Genomic DNA, 17064 nt, shown 5'->3' with positions numbered 1-17064 from the left:
AGTCTCCATCAGTACCACTGAGGTCAGCCTCACTAGCATGTACTGCAGCCTTATTTCTGACATCAGTACAGTGGCGTTACTCTGGGTCCGCTAGGCTCTCCAGCGTCTCATACCTAAGAAACAGAGCTCAAATGATGTACTTCCGGGTCAGGTAAGCTTTCAATGCCACATACCTAAAACATAGAGCTCAGACGGAAGAAATCTGACGCTCTCACTGTTTCCATCTTCCTGGCTTCTGCTTCATGCTCCAGGTTTGGGGGCCACTGTTTTTATATTTATAACTGAAAAGATAATTAAAAGTCAGACATTTTGTTTTCTGTATCAAAAGGTATGACTCACCATATATTCTCTTCTTTTTCCCCCTCCACTTTTCTCTCTTCAGAAGGAATGGTTTCTCACATGCACGAAGTTCAATTCTGACAAAGGAGGAGGAGGGCGAACACAGGAGAGGGAGGAGTTAGAAGAAGTATCATTACTTCAATACTCCCCTGGTTCTGAGAGGTGCTCTGTGTAGGAAACACAAAGACACCCCAAGGTCAAGCTCTCAGCACAAAGGAGATTTATTCACCCCAGAAGGACAAAGGGCCAAAACGGGAGACAGAGGATGAGGGGAGATAGGGAGAGAAGGGTAAGGGGGCAAAGGACTGCCTCTGGAGAGGGAGGAGACAATTTATAAAGGTAAAGAGGGAAACACCAAGCTAGGATGAGGTGTTTACTTTTAATTGGTCGTGTTAATTAGATGAGACAAAGGGGGGCTTTTAATTGCTAAACTCAAGTATTGACATACTTTGGTAGCTGGACCTTGGGAGGAAGAAGTGGCCAAACAAGGGGATAGACCTTGGTGATCAGCTCTAGGAATGTCATCTAAGAGGTTTTAGCAAGGCAGAGAGAATAGGGGAGAAGGGCAAGGCCAGCCACAGCCATGTTTGACCTGCTCAGGCTGAGGAGAGCCCCTGGGTCTGTCGAATTACTATGTATCCATGAAGTCATGTTGTCAAAGCGTCTGCCGCAGACTGGCATAATTATCACCCCACTGTTCTCTTTAGCTTTTTTCTTTCTTCTTTTTCCTTTTCCTTGCCATTTGCTAATGACACCGAGGGTGCTGTTTTATTTTTGATGCACAGCTTCCATGCATTATCTTTAAATGCGGAGTCCCTAGCAGAGAGAAAAGACTTCCTACTTACGGTGGATGCAGACATCTGTAGGCTTACCACGCTCTACAAAGAAAAACAAAATAAAACAAACAAACAAAAATCATCCCGGGTCAAGCATTTTCCATGTTTCTTCCTTAAGTCCTGTGCTGACAGCAAATCCTCGGATGGCTGCGAGCCACCATGAACACACAGGTCCTCTGCAAAAGCAACAAGTGATCTAAATAGCTGAGCCATCTCCTGGTTTTTGATTTATAAGATGGGGTCACATGAATCCAGGATAACCTCAGACTCACCATGTAGCTGAAGATGACCTTGAACTCCTGGATTCCCTGCCTCCAGCTACCAAGGGCTAGAATCACGTGAGCTAACAGGCCTGGTCGTTTTATTCTTAGGTGAGTTATAACTGATGTTATACTTCCTAATGAAACATTTGGGTTTACTTAGTTTTGCTGGTGTGATGTAGGGAATACCTCTGTACTTATAATTTTGTAGAATCCTACAAGTATAATTGTCAGTAACAGTGAAGTGGAACTAATTTCAGGGCTAACATTACCAGTGCATTCATTACCATAGATTTCACCAAATTGTGCTCCCAAAATGTGGTCTCAAGTTAGATCCCTGTCTAAAGGATGTGAGCGCTCTGGCTTCTCACACCTTCCCCACACCCTCAACTCTCAAATCTTCCCCCATGGGTCTTATAAACCACTTCATTGTTGTTTTATCCTGTTTTATTTTCTAGCATCAGTATCCCATGGTTGACCCTGACTTCACATAATAACAACTTACTCTCAAGGTGTCAGCTACCCACAGTAATTCACACATTTGAAAATAGTAAAGGGGAAGGTGACTCATGAATGACAAATAACTTATTATAGTATACTATAATATATAGCATACTATATATTGTAGTATAGTATAGTAATATATACTATAGTATATTATAGTATATATATATATAGTATATATACTATAGTATATATATAATATAATATATAGTATTAAGCAGTTCTAGTCTTTTTCTGTGAATAACTTAAAGAATACAATTTGTCCATAGTGGGTGGATAGATAGATAGATAGATAGATAGATAGATAGATAGATAGATAGATGTGTGTGTGTATATATATATATATATATATATATATGCATTTTATATTCATATGGAATGTGTAGCATTCCACCATTTTCAGGTTCCACCTAGGATCGTGGACTATATCTCCCCTTAGACAAGGGTGCAGCGACTGTACTAGTGACTAGTGAGTGACTTGAAGATGAGTAGGGTTGAACAAGATATCAGCACTAAGACCTCAGGAAATGCATCACACTCAAGGGAAGGGGTACATAGGCCCTCCTCTGCATCTTCATATCCTGGCACCACTCCCTGCCCCCCCCCAGTCACCATTTTTACTCATACAACTGACCTCCAGAATGTCAGCACAGGTCCCTTCTCTTCTGGATGGAAATGAAGCAGAGACCTTGCCACTGTCACATTTCCCAGACTTAAAGAATAGGAGGGTCCCTGAACTCTCCTAAGCAACTGCCTAGGGCAAGTCCAAGGAAACACTGAAAATAGCTCCCCCAAACACACCCCACTCAACAGCTGCAGCCCAAAGCCCTCATCCTCTCTACACTGCTTTCTCCTCTCCCTTCCTTCCAGAGTAAGACTTTTTCCACCCTGATCAGAGATGACAGGCTTCTAATCCAGTCAAGCCATCTTGCCATGACTGGTTTGTTGGACAAACAGGACTTTAGATGTTATCCAAATACAGCTTTGTTTTTATTTCTCTGATTCTTTATACTTCATTCTGTGTTGGGAACCTGTGCCAGGATAAAATTCTTACAGCCCCTTAGACTGGGGCTTTCTCTTTTGAGTTACAGGTTCCCTCAGTTACCTTCTGAAACACAGGATGTCCTACTTCCATCCTTAGGGTGCCTGGTCCCATGATAGTTAATTACACTCGACCTAGTACCCAGGATCTCCCAACCCACAGTTGCGATGTGCAGCTGTGGGTGGAGAGTGGAGAAGGAAGGTCAGCCTTCAACCCTGTTGTCTCCTCCATACCTCCTCCATCTCTACCCTGTTAGTGGAGAGAGGCACAGGGACTGTGGCTGGGTATGCTTTTAGGTGCCAATACTGTTCAGTCTTCAAAATTCTATAAAAGAGGATGAGGAAGAGGAGAAGGGGAGGGAGAGGAGAAAGAAAAATAGGAAGACGAGAAAAGAAAAGAAGAAAAAGAACAGGAAGAAGAAGAAGAAGAAGAAGAAGAAGAAGAAGAAGAAGAAGAAGAAGAAGAAGATGATGATGATTGAGGTGTTCTCTGGCTGTGGATTCCGGCAAGCCTCCTCCTTGACCTAGAATAGATGGATTTCTGATCCAAATGGTCCCCAAATATCCTTCCCAGCCCTCTCACCTTTCAGCCATGCAGGCCATGGCATCCCACTGACAGCCTAGATTAGCTTCTATCCCATGGCAAACAGTTGTGAACCTTGGACTGTAGGCAGGTCTCCACACTCTACCCACCCAGGGCCAGTCTGAAGTTTATCTTCCTTCAGGTCTCTCAGGTGATACTTTGGCTCTTTCTGTGCTCACCTCTGGCTATCTCTGTGGGCCCAGGCATCAGTGTCCTGTGTCCCACTGTATCCTAACTAGTGGGATTAGAGACCCAGGCCACCCATGTGGTCCTCAGGAAGCTCCCACCGAGATGAGCTTGAACTGAGGGGGGTGGAGAAGGTTATCAAAGTTAGGTGTGAGTTAAAGCAAGAATGAACAGAAGATACAGCCCAGGGTACACTGATATTTGAAACAAACCACAAGAGCAGGAAGGCAGCATGTTCTGCCACTCCTGTCCCCTGAAGCAAGCCACAGGTGAAGACTGTGACCTTCAAATAGTGATCCTAAGGCACTCATCTGAGAGATACCCTGCTACACACTGTCAGAAAGGAAAGGGCTACTGCAGGCTCTGAAGACTCAGAGGCCAGAGAAGAGTCTGAATAGAGGGGTTAAGTTTCTTCAGTTAGGACCATTAGGAAGCCTGCAGCTTTCTCCAAGCTTAATATTCAAAACACGCAAGTTCCTCTGTTCCTTTGGCTCTTCATCACTGAAGGGTTTGTTGGAACCGAATCCTTCCTCAAGAGGCTAGACCCTTCTGCTGGCATGTACTGAAAAAGGCTGACTTCAAATTGTGAAGCTGTTATAACCCAGAATTATCCCTTGGGAACCCAAAAAGCAATCTCTAAGAAGAAAATCATCAAAAGAATAAGGCCTCTGTATCCAGAGCTCTGGGAGAACAGAAGCCTACGATTCCTGCTTTCCGACCAGCAAACACAGATGGCTTCATCTTGTTTACAGTAACTAACTTTGCACTTCTGGCTTCTTTCACTCTGCTGTGCCCCATATCTTGCCCCCTTTAGGATGCCCACATTAAAAATTCTTGAATTTCTGTAATGTAAGCTATTTCACAGAGCATTTCATGGTAGAGACCTTAAGCTTGACTAAGAATGACCTAGCTCTGTGTGGAATTCAAAGCCTGAGACTGACAGAACCGTAGATTGAGGACGGGACATTACATGAGCTTAGACTGAGTATGCAGGGAGCTGACCTTGAATTCACAGCATTAAGATAGCAAACTGCAACTCTGCTTAACCAAGTCACAACATCAGAAGCTTTACCTAGCCCCAAAGACCTTGAACTTTTCATTGGCCAATCAGAAGGGCTATTTAAGGTTGCTTTCAGTATTCCTGTCCACAGACCTTCATTAAGCCTGCTTCCTTTTTGCAAAAACCGTTGACATAGCATCAGATTCTATGTGTTAAGGGCAGCATGTCCTTGCTCAGAATCACTGAGTCACAGGAAACCTTTAAAATGAATTTGTGTACCTTTCTCACGTCACAGTGCGTCATATCTGCTCATCCCGAGCATAGCTGTAGTGGGTATTTTGTTGTTGTCACTGTAACAGGAAAACTGACAAAAACACAACTTAAAAGAAGAAGTACTTAATGTGGCTTATAGTTAGAAGGACAGTTTTCCGGCTGGCCCAGGCCTGGTGGTGCAGGCCTGTAATCTCAGCTGCTTAGGAGGTTAAAGTAAGAAGATCACAAACCAAAGACCTACCAAGGCTACAAAGTCAGCTCACGGTTGGCTTGGGATGTAGCAAAGAGACAGAGCGCTTGTCCAGCAGGCACAGAATCCTAAAGTCAATCTATAACTGACCAAAAAAAAAAAAAAAACCCAAAACAAACAAACAAACAAAAACAAAAAACCTATTTATGAAAGAGGGTAAGAGGGTTTTCCAAAGAAAACATGTGGGCTGCTAGCAAATGGACATCAATGGATGTAGATTTCCACTCTCTCAAACAAACAAATAAACAAACAAAGTCTTACCTTTCTGATGACTATTTTTCAAAGGAATGCTTTCCAGGTCCTTGAGGAAGCCACTCCAGAGTTGTATGAGTACATATATTTCTTATAGGGATAGATGAAGAAATTTTCACTATAGGATTTACTTGTTTGGGGGGTTTATTTGTGTGTTTGTGTTCTTTTTAGTGAATACGCCAATGAAATAAAGGAATGGCCTATGGCCAGTTGTTGCATAGAATAACAATTCCCTTAGCAGACTTGTCCTTGGCCATACAGGAACACAGAGTGGCTGTGTCATCATACGGACACAGCCTTGGGTTTCTAGAAGTCTATAGCAGAGTTTCCTTGAGTCGTATGATGTAGAGGGTTCAGATGAATCCCTTTAAAAGGCTTTGGAGTTCCCAGCAGATACTCCCTGCGATATAGAAGACAGTACAGACTACAGCTGGACCAGATACCTCATCCTCACAAAGTTCCTTTGCCCGTCTTGTGTTCTTGGGTGTTGTCACTTCCTCTGCTCGTGTGACTATGGGGAAGAGATTGTCTCTCATGCACGCTGATATTCTGTACCTGAGGTCTGTACCCAGAGTCTCTGAAGACTCTGTGGACACAGCAGCAGACAGCAGTTCATTGAGTGGTTCATGGATGGTCCACACTAGTAACTGAGGCACTGGTAGATAAAATGTCAAATCTGTGAAAATCAGCCTTTTCCGTTCTCATCTCATATTGTTAGTAAACTCTCACCAAAGACAGGATATTACCATAAATACGCTGAGTGATGGAGAAACAAAGAGATTGCAGAGAAAGGAATAAAATATGCCTATATTAATACTCAGTGCCTCATCCCAACAGATGGCTCTTTTGCAAACTAAGCACCCAGTCCAGTCCAGGGTCTAAGCCAAAGAAATTCATGGGTGAATGAAGGCGCATGCCCTATATTCATACATATAAGCATGTAATCTTCACACAGTATATACTTACGACTGAAATTAAATATATCATGTAATATATGACTATAAACTTTTTATTTTTAAAAAGAATTTATGATTTGGTTTATAACAATATTTTTATGATGGCAAAATATCCCCAATTATATAAACTAAGAAGTAAATGTGTCTTTAATGTTATCACTTTGAAAGCATAGCTATTAATATTTTGGTTTTACATGCTGACATATATTGCTTAAAATATTAAATATCAAACTAAATTATATAATCCTCATTGGTATAGCCAGTATGTCCACATGAATGTCATAAGGCTTGTTTTTTTTTTTTGTTTTGTTTTGTTTTTTTTTTTTTAGAAATAAACTTTACTAACAAATATGCCCCAGAGAGAGACATTATTTCTCCCCCAATCTCTTTTTTTAATTAAAATTTTGTTTTGATAATTGCATACATTCATAATGAATCTGATAACTCTCATCCCCACCCATGACAAATTCTTCTCTACAAATCCCTTTCCCACACTCTTGTCATATTGTTTTGCTTGTGACTACTGAGTTTAGCCAGGGCTATCCTGTGACAAGAACTGCCCTCTCCCAAGATCTAAATGTAGCTCATAATCCAGCAGGAGTGGGGGATTAGGCCCCATGCTTTCTCACCTGCTGCATCCATGACTGATTGTTGATAGGATCAGTCTTGTGCAAGCTCAGTACAGGAAACCACAGCTGCTATGTGCTTGTGTTTGCAAATATCCAGAAGAAGGTGGCATTCCAAGATCTCTGTATCCTTAACTTCTCCCATTCTTTCCTCACCCCATTCCCTGATGGTCCCTGAGCCTTGGATGGGTGGCGTAAATGCTTCATTTAGGACTGAGCCCTCAGCCATCTTTTATTCTTAGCACCTTGAGCTGGACTAAATGTATTTTGCATTATGCTATGTTTAAATATGGCCCCCATAGACTCATGTGTTTGAACAAGCCTACGGAGGTCAGGGAGTGGAAAACAATTGGAGTGGCACTATTAGAAGGTGAGACCCAGTTGGAGTGGGTGTGGCTCTGTTGGAAAGGTGTGTCACTGTGGCAGGTGAGCTTTAAGACTCTCACCCTAGCTCCCTGGAAGCCAGTATTCTGCTAGCAGCCTTCAGATGAAGATGTAGAACTCTCAGCTCCTCCTGCACCATGCCTGCCTGGATATTGCTATGCTCCCACCTTGATGATAATGGGCTGAACTTCTGAACCTGTAAGCCAGCCCCAAGCAAGTGTTGTCATTATAAGAGTTGCATTGGTCATGGTATCTGTTCACAGCAGTCAAACCCTAACTCAGGCAGGTGGTGAGTCTCTGCCCTTCACTACAAAGAGAGGCTTCTCTAAGGGTGAGGGCTGCATTTGTCTGTGGGTGCATCCATAGATATTTAGAAGGCAGTCTAACACTGTTATCTCAACAATAATTGTAAGTTCCCCCCTAGGATGACTTATGACGTAATTTTTAAGATATTTTTACTTTTGTGTGTTTGTGTATTTTGCTTGCAAGCATGTCTGTGACCACAGGCATCCCTGGTGCCCATCAAGGTCAAAGAGGGCACCAGATCCCCTACAACTGGACTTCTAAATGATCATAAGCTGCCACATGGCTTCTGGGAATCAAATCCAGGTCCTCTGCAAGAGCAATGAGTGTTCTGCACTTCAGAACCATCTCTCCAGCCCTCGCCGTGGCTTTTTAACATAGTTTAAAGTCCCAGGCATGGATTTCTGCTCTTGGCACAAGCGCCCAATCCCATCAGAGGAGGCTTAGCAACCTCCAAAATGACCATGCTGCTCTGTGGGCTGCAAGCAAACTATTGACCTGCATGCACAGGAAGGGCTACTAATCACATCCTCATGTAAGAGGTCCTCTCCAGGCTATACGTTTGGTTCAGTCTGTCTCAGGTCTCTCCGTGGTTTAAGCTTTGCCTTGTTCTACATCTACTAACATCTATCAACATCTACTACCATAAGATAAGTCTCCGGTCAAGTCTTGTATCAACAGGACAGAGGAATTTACCGTGAAATTACGCATAAAAGGCTGTTTGCAGATGTCACAAGGAAAAGAACAGTCAGAGATGAAGAACCAGGAACAAGGACCCCGGCTGTCATGGGACCAGCATCCTGACTCATTGCTCCCATTTAGATAGGTTCCAGATAGTCCCTGACTTCTTAAAAGACTCCATTATGGAGAGAAACAAACCACATAGAGTTTTCTTAGTGTAAGTATGACATTCTGAATGCACCAAGAACTGCTAACTTCTCTTTCAAAGTCTAAACTCCGCACAATCAGTGTTGAAGGTGCCGTAAGTGTCCTCTTCCTTCTGTTCTGGTCTTTTCATCTGAATGTTCCACTGGACATCTCAGAGCGTTCACCCATGGTACAGCCCCTCCACAGGCCTCATCTCTTCATTTCCATATGCCATTTATTTAATTCAGAAGCTACCCCTCAAGTTTACTATAGCCTATAGGGAAAGTTCTTTCTCATTTCCTTATCTAAAAATCTTTCTATCTGCCACTCAGAAAGAAAATTAATATTTTTCCTATATTAAAATCCTCCTATATTTCTAACATATCTCTATTATTATCAGAAAATTAGACTTTTTCATTTGGTACATAATATATATTTTACGTGTTTTTATAAAGTTGAACAAGAAGTAGCCCTATTGTTATAATTACATATTAATAATAATAATAATAATATATTTAGCAGGTCATACTGTCTTAGAATTTAGAGATTCTCAGTCTCTAAGTCTGCTCTCCCAATCAGTTAGCCAAGAAAATTTATGAAATAATGACTTTATAAGAACTGTCACAACTGATCTATCCAACCATTTTTAAGTGTAATAAATGTTTTGGTCTTCATCACACAAAATATGAAGGTCATTTCATTTCCAATTTCTATCCAGGAACCAGATAATGTGTGCAGAGTCCCAGTGAGCTTGTGTTCTTGGAGGCCAAATGACTTCTTGACAGGGTAGAAATGAAGAACATTGTCTCTTATGCTGCCAGGGAGCGATACTTAATATCGCTCAACGTTCTCAACTGGGGCTTGGGTAACCTTATTTAGAGAGTATTTGGGGAATATATGGAGCTACTTAATTGTCATAATACCCAGAGTCTGCTGCTGTATCTAGATCAGGAACAGAGCCTTCCTAAAGAGCACACAATCATTCCTACAATTTATGCAACCATACTCTTAACGCACACAAGTATCAGATCCAAAGTGCCCACTAGGTCCTGTGTTGAAATGCTTAGAAATAATTTAGATTAGTTTGGATATTTAATCGCAAATACTATAACCAGCTTTATCCAGTTTTCTTTTTTTATGTTCATTTATTTCTTGTGTACGAGTGTTTCACCTACACATATGCATGTACATACGTCATGTGTGTGACTGGGACCCACAGAAGCCAGAGATGGCATCTGATCCCCTATACCTCTAAAACAGAATTCCAGATGGTGCTGGGCAGTGGTGGCGCACTCCTTTGATTCCAGCACTTGGGAGGCAGAGGCAGGCAGATTGCTGAGTTTGAGGCCAGCCTGGTCTACGGTGTGAGTTCCAGGACAGCCAGGGCTACACAGAGAAACCCTGTCATGCCAAAAAGAAAGAAATCCAAAAAGATATGGAGCCGGGCGTGGTGGCACACACCTGTAATCCCAGCACTTGGGAAACAGGGGCAGGTGGATTTCTGAGTTTGAGGACAGCCTGGTCTACAGAGTGAGTTCCAGGACAGCTAGGACCACACAGAGAAACCCTGTCTCGAAAAACCAAAACCAAAAAAAAGAAGAAGAAGAAGAAGAAGAAGAAGAAGAAGAAGAAGAAGAAGAAGAAGAAGAAGAAGAAGAAGAAGAAGAAGAAGAAGAAGAAGAAGAAGAAGAAGAAGAAGAAGAAGAATTATTCCAGGTGGTTGTGAGCAATCGTATGGGTCCTGGGAAATCCTCTGCAAGAGTAACAAGTGATCTTAACTTCTGAGCCACCTCTCCAGCCAAATCTCAGCCAGTGTAAAGCAGAACCAGAATTTAGTGGCTGCAGACTACCTGGAGGACTCAGAAGATCAGACTGGAAAAGCCAAGAAAAAGAGGAGAGCTTGATTATATTGACAGCTACATACCATACATATCCACTGTCAGTACAGCAGGCCTGCCAAGCTACCTATGTATATAGGGGTGGTGTGAATACAGGTTTATTTGGGTGTGTGTGCATGCACATAAAAGAGGCATATGTATGTATATGCATACGCACGATGAGGTCTGGTGATGTCAGATGTCTTCCTTGATAGCTCTCCACATTACATGAGAAAATCCACAGTGGACCTGGGGCTCACTGATTGGCCAGACTGGCTTGTCAGTGAACTGCAAAGATCAATTTATCTCTGTGCCCTACCCCAACACTGGGGTCACAGGGGAATGCACCCAGAGACCTAATCTCAAGTCTTCATGCTCGTGAGGCAGGAACGTTGTCAGCTGAGCCATACTCCCAGCCCTATTGCTGCTTCTCTGAGCCTGACTCAGTTCAGGGTCTCCCTCCCTCTCTCTCAGTAAAGCCCAGATCCCAAATCTCAATCTCAGTATAGCAATGAGATACTCAGTTCCAGGATTCTTCCCGGGGTGTCTCCCCTGGGGAAGCGGGGCTTAAAAGGCTGGGACCTCATTAAATTACAAAGTTTCTATAAGGCAAAGGACACTGTCAAAAGGACAAAATGTCAACCAACAGATTGGGAAAAGATCTTCACCAACCCTAAATCCGACAAAGGGCTAATATCTAATATATACAAAGAACTCAAGAAGTTAGACCCCCAGAGAACCAAATAACCCTATTAAAAAGTGGGGTACAGAGCTAAACAAAGAAATTTCACATGAAGAACTTCAGATAGCTGAGAAGCACCTTAAGAAATGCTCAACATCATTAGTCATTAGGGAAATGCAAATCAAATCAACCCTGAGATTTCACCTTACACCAGTCAGAATGGCTAAGGTAAAAAACTCAGGAGATAGCAGGTGTTGGCGAGGATGTGGAGAAAGAGGAACATACCTCCACTGCTGGTGGGATTGCAAGATGGTACAACCACTTTGGAAATCAGTCTGGAGGTTCCTCAGAAATCCGGGCATGACACTTCCAGAGGACCCTGCTATACCACTCCTGGGCATATACCCAGAGGATTCCCCAGCATGTAATAAGGATACATGCTCCACTATGTTCATAGCAGCCCTATTTGTAGCCAGAAGCTGGAAAGAACCCAGGTGATCCTCAACGGAGGAATGATACAAAAAAAAATGCAGTATATTTACACAATGGAGTACTATTCAGCCATTAGAAACAATGAATTCATGAAATTCTTCGACAAATGGATGGAGCTGGAGAACATCATACTAAGTGAGGCAACCCAGTCTCAAAAGCTCAATCATGGTATGCACTCACTAATAAGTGGGTATTAGCCTAGAAATGTGGAATACCCAAGACATAATCCACATATTAAATGATGTCCAAGAGGAACAAAGGAGTGGCCCCTGGTTCTGTAAAGACTCAGTGCAGCAGTATAGGGGAATACCAGAACAGGGAAATGGGAAGGGGTAGATGGAGGAATGGGGGAGGGAAGAGGGCTTATGGGATGTTTCGAGGAGCGGGGAGCCAGAAAAGGGGAAATCATTTGAAATGTAAATAAAAAATGTATTGAATAAAAAGGAAAAGAATACCCACTTGATTAACATATGATTTTATTAAACTGTATTTGGGCATCTGGCACAATCTAGAAAAGCATATACCTAATAAAGCTTAATATAAACAAATATATGAAAGGGAAATGTAGACTGCAAATAGAAGGAGTTTATTTTCTTCCTTCAGCCTTTAGAAGCTGATTTTATATATACATATATATATATATATATATATTCCCAGCATAGGTCTTACTGACCTCTGTGTTTAGTGACTAGAATTTTTTATGCTCAGTGCTTTTTAGATATATTCTTTATTTACATACATTTCAAATGTCCCCTTTCCTGGTTCCCCCCTCCCCCAAAAGTCCCGTAGGTCATCTCCCCTTCCCAAATCAACCCTCCCCCGCTTCCCTGTCCTGGTATTCCTCTATACTAAGGCATCAAGTCTTTCCAACTAAATCATTTTCATCTTTATTTGTGTACATATTTATGTATGTATGTAGGCATTGTATATATATTTGCATGTATATTCATGTGTTTCCATGTGTACTTGCAAATACTTGTGCATATGTGTATAGGCCAAATGTTGAGCTTGGTTCTCCTTTAGTGTTCTGCACTTTTTTTTGAAATACTATCTATTTTTACTGAAAAAAAAAAAGGGCAGGAGCTGGATACACATAGGGAAGGTGTTCTGAAGATACCAAGCTGTCACTAGCTGTGACAAATGTCCAACCAAGTCATCGAAAGACCTCGGTGCAAGCCTGTCCCTGAAGGTGCTCTCCAACCACAGACTTGGTGAGAACAGCTTCCAAATATGTCCTCAAGGATCTCAGGGATATACTCAGTCTCTCCCCACTGCTGCATATTCATGCAGTTTTCTCCACTCATTACCATATCAGATATTTGCATTCGGTGCATGTGTGTCTTTTCTGTTTCTCTCAGCACCATCATTCCTGCTGAGCTGCAAAGATTCTCGTCTCTCTGTCCTCTCACCTCCTATGACTTTTTATATCTCACATACGTAGATGTGAAAATATTTCCTGAAGTTATAGGTAAGATGAAATATATGCTAGTGGGAGGAAAAACCAGTGAAGAATTTACAGATCCCTTTATTACAAGTCACCACATTGACACTGCGCCCAGGTGGGTTGGAGCAGGAGCTGTAGGGAGATATTTGTAATGCTATAACAACTTACATTATTAAAGAGGAAGAGGTGTGGAAGCCATAGAATTACTTACGCTAGCAGGGGTGCAAGCAGGACTCTGCCACTTTTCTAACACAAGTCAAAGAAAATAACACATAAGGTAAGGGGGGGGTGCTTCCGTATGATAGCAGTGCTTAGAGAGTAACTTGGATCATTAGAGGGAAGCCAGTGTAGGTCCCCAGGGAATGCTTTCTCCACTGTTCAGTCTGTAGTTTACTTGTCCTTAGCTTTGCCGCTATAAGAGAATTTCATGGTGTTCCAATGTGTGACTAATAACAGGATTTATAGACGACCAGACAGTGCAGTCTCCATTAAAAACTATCACCTGAATTCATCAGTTGCACTTAAAGAAATACAAATTGGCGGTTTAGAGCATCGTGGACTGTAGAAGTTAATGTTGCCTATCTTCAGAATTTCTCAAATGACCTTCTAAATGAGCCTCGTTATCTCCAATATGGTGATCCAGGGAAAAGTGGCTGTGGATTGTATCATAATTTTAGACTCACTGACTTCAAGGCAATTGTTCTAATAATCATTTTAACGTGTGAATGGAATCATATACGCGTTTATCTCATTGGTGTGTACACAACTATCAAATGCACATAGGGCCTCGTTGTGGATGGCTCCAATGCTGTTTGTATTTTGATGCTAATTCTGCTTCCTCAAGAGGGGCTGCCTAATGAGGAGTGGATCACAAATTCAGGTGATTTCAAGTGAACCTTCTCCCCATTTTAACTGGTCAAATAAAGGTTAGAGTCTGTGATGGGGCAGTGGAAAAGAAAGGTGGAGCTGGAGGTTTTAGAGAAAGAGAGGAAGGAGGAAGAGGAGGAAGAAGAGATGAAGGAGAGAGAAGAAGATGGAGGAAGAAGAGGTGGAAGGGAGACAGAGCAGAACCGCGTGGCCTGGAGGAGGCTCTCATAGCTGGGGAACAGACCAGTGTAGTGCTGTATCTGCCCAATCAAGGCGTGCAGCTTACAGATATTATAACTGAGCTGTGTATTCTCTGCACAGGTTTATTGGGGTTGGAGATTCACCACAACAGCAACTGGGAAATGTTTGAATGTATTCTGGTATATTTGTTTTGGTTTTTTTTATTTTTTATTTTTGGTGGGTCTGGAAAGTCTGGAAATCACGAATTCATCTATAAGATTTCTGCAGATAAAACCATTACAGGTGATGTTTGAAAACGCCAAGGATAGATTCTAAACATTTGTCCCTGTACCCACACAAAACTGTAGTCCTCCCTCCTCATCAAGGGAATTTCTCTTTGCAGCAGACAAGAGACCATTACAGGAAGCCAACCAGTCAAAATGCAGAGTTGTGAGCCAAGTTCTCACTGATAAATCTACAACTCCCACGTATGAGGCTCAGTCATCGTGGAGCTTAAAGACCGTACGCTTTGAGACCGTGTTTCCTGAGAAGGCCAGAAGCTGTACCCATGCAGTCTCATCAACATGGCCACCAAAGCATAACGCGAACGAGGGTGACGTCGGCAGGCATGCTCACACAGGAGAGGAGAGCTCAGGGAGCCCCGGCCTTAGGCAAAGCACTGCAAGCAACTAAGGAAAGCAGAGAGCGGGAGAAAGTCTTCCCCAGGGAAGAGGCAGCCCTGAGCATGCACACATACAGGAACATACGGGCTGAACAGGTTACATTAGGTATTTAGTAATATATGTATATTAGTAATAATATGTAACATACAGGGGCTGGAGAGATGGCTCAGCGGGTAAGAGCACTGACTGCTCTTCCAGAGGTCCTGAGTTCAATTCCCAGCAACCACATGGTGGCTCACAACCATCTGTAATGGGATCCGATGCCCTCTTCTGGTGTGTCTGAAGACAGCTACAGCATACTCATACATAAAATAAATAAAGTAAATATTTTAAAAAAATATGTAACATACATAGGTAATGAGTTCCATTGCAAATTTAGAAATATATATGCATATATCACATATACACATATATACACACATACACATACACACATATACATATATACATATATACGTGTGTGTGTGTGTGTGTGTGTGTGTGTGTGTGTGTGTGTAATAGTAATTTTAAAAAAGAGGCCATGAATTTGAAAGAGAGAAAGGGAAGTGGAGATGTGGGAGGATTTGAAGGGAAGAAAGGGAATGAAATGATGTAATCATAAGCTCAAAAGCCAAACAAACAAACCTTAAAAGAAGAAAGCATCAGGCGGTGGTGATATACACCTTTAATCCCAGTACTTGGGAGGCAGAGGCAGGTGCATCTCTGAGTTCGAGGCCAGCCTGGTCTACAGAGTGAGTTCCAGGACAGCCAGGGCTACACAGAGAAACCCTGTCTTGAAAAACCAAAAAAAAAAAAAAAAGAAGGAGGAGGAGGAGGAGGAGGAAAAGGGGAGGAGGAGGAAGAGGAGGAAGAGGAGGAGGAGGAGGAGGAGGAGGAGGAAGAAGAAGAAGAAGAAGAAGAAGAAGAAGAAGAAGAAGAAGAAGAAGAAGAAGAAGAAGAAGAAGAAGAAGAAGAAGAAGAAGAAGAAGAAGAAAGCAAAGCCAAGGCTAAGAACAATGGCTGAGGGAGGACAGGGCACCCATTCACCAGGTCACACTCAAGGATGCTGTCTGTGTTGGGTGCACAGAGAGCAAACATCTCATTGGCCATGTGCTTGACTGACATGTAGACTGTGAAGTCACTGCTGTCATCACCTCCTTGGTGCAATTGACACATTTGGGCTTTTTGAGAAAAGCATTTAATCCTAACTATGTTCTAGATGTGAACCTAATACAGGTCGAGCATTCCTAGGCAGGGTTTGAAAATTCTGAACATATAGAACACTGACAGGACATCCCAAGTAGAACATTCTTCACCTGGCTTCATGGGATGGGTTGCAATAAAAATTATATAAAGTGACCTAGAGACTGGTGTATAAGATATACACGTATTAATATAGTAGATGAAGTTCCTATTCAGATGTGAGGCCTATACCTAAGAAATCACAAATAATCCAAAATCTGAAAAAAGAAAATCTTGTATCAGATATATATCTGATCCCCAAATGTCATATAAAGCACCTGTGTATCCAAAGGACAAAGGCCCTCCGTGGGGTGTACACTGAGGAGTGGCAGAATCTGAGATTTTTACAAGTGAGACCAAGTTATACAAGTTATAATTCAAAGGATTACTTTCCTATCCCCTTTACTCTTGTGGGATCTATTTTTCTACTGACTTGACTCTTAAAATGGAATGTGATTCTAAATGAGAGCATTTCCCTGAATGGGTTCCCATCAGGAAACTGAAACCTCACAAGTGAAACAGAAGGGGACATCCTCCAGACACCTAAGCATCTAATGTCATCAGGGGGAAAGATATGACCCAGTCCAGCAGCCAACAGACTGGCATCAGCAGGGCAGATACCAAAGAAAACTGCCTTAGGCTCCTTGAAACCACCTGGCCAGACTGGAAAGTGAGGCTCGGAATGTAACTGGTTTGCTCGAGATTTCGCATCAGCGTTAAGTCCAAATCAAGGGGTAACATTCGCTTCCTGGTCCAGTGTTCTGTGAGCAGGGTCACATGAGGAGTCCATTGACAAGGATTAGAATCATTAAATAGTTAGATATTATTCCTCTATAGTCTCAGCTGACCACTCTCATGTTTGTAGAAATTTAGAACCAGATCAGTATGTGTGTGTGTGTGTGTGTGTGATGTCTGTGTGTGACTGTATGTGTATATGTGTATGTATGTGTGTGTATAT

The sequence above is a fragment of the Apodemus sylvaticus genome, chromosome 23, assembly GCF_947179515.1.
Source record: "Apodemus sylvaticus chromosome 23, mApoSyl1.1, whole genome shotgun sequence".
NCBI lineage: Eukaryota > Metazoa > Chordata > Mammalia > Rodentia > Muridae > Apodemus > Apodemus sylvaticus.
Note: the sequence above shows the minus strand (reverse complement) of the source record.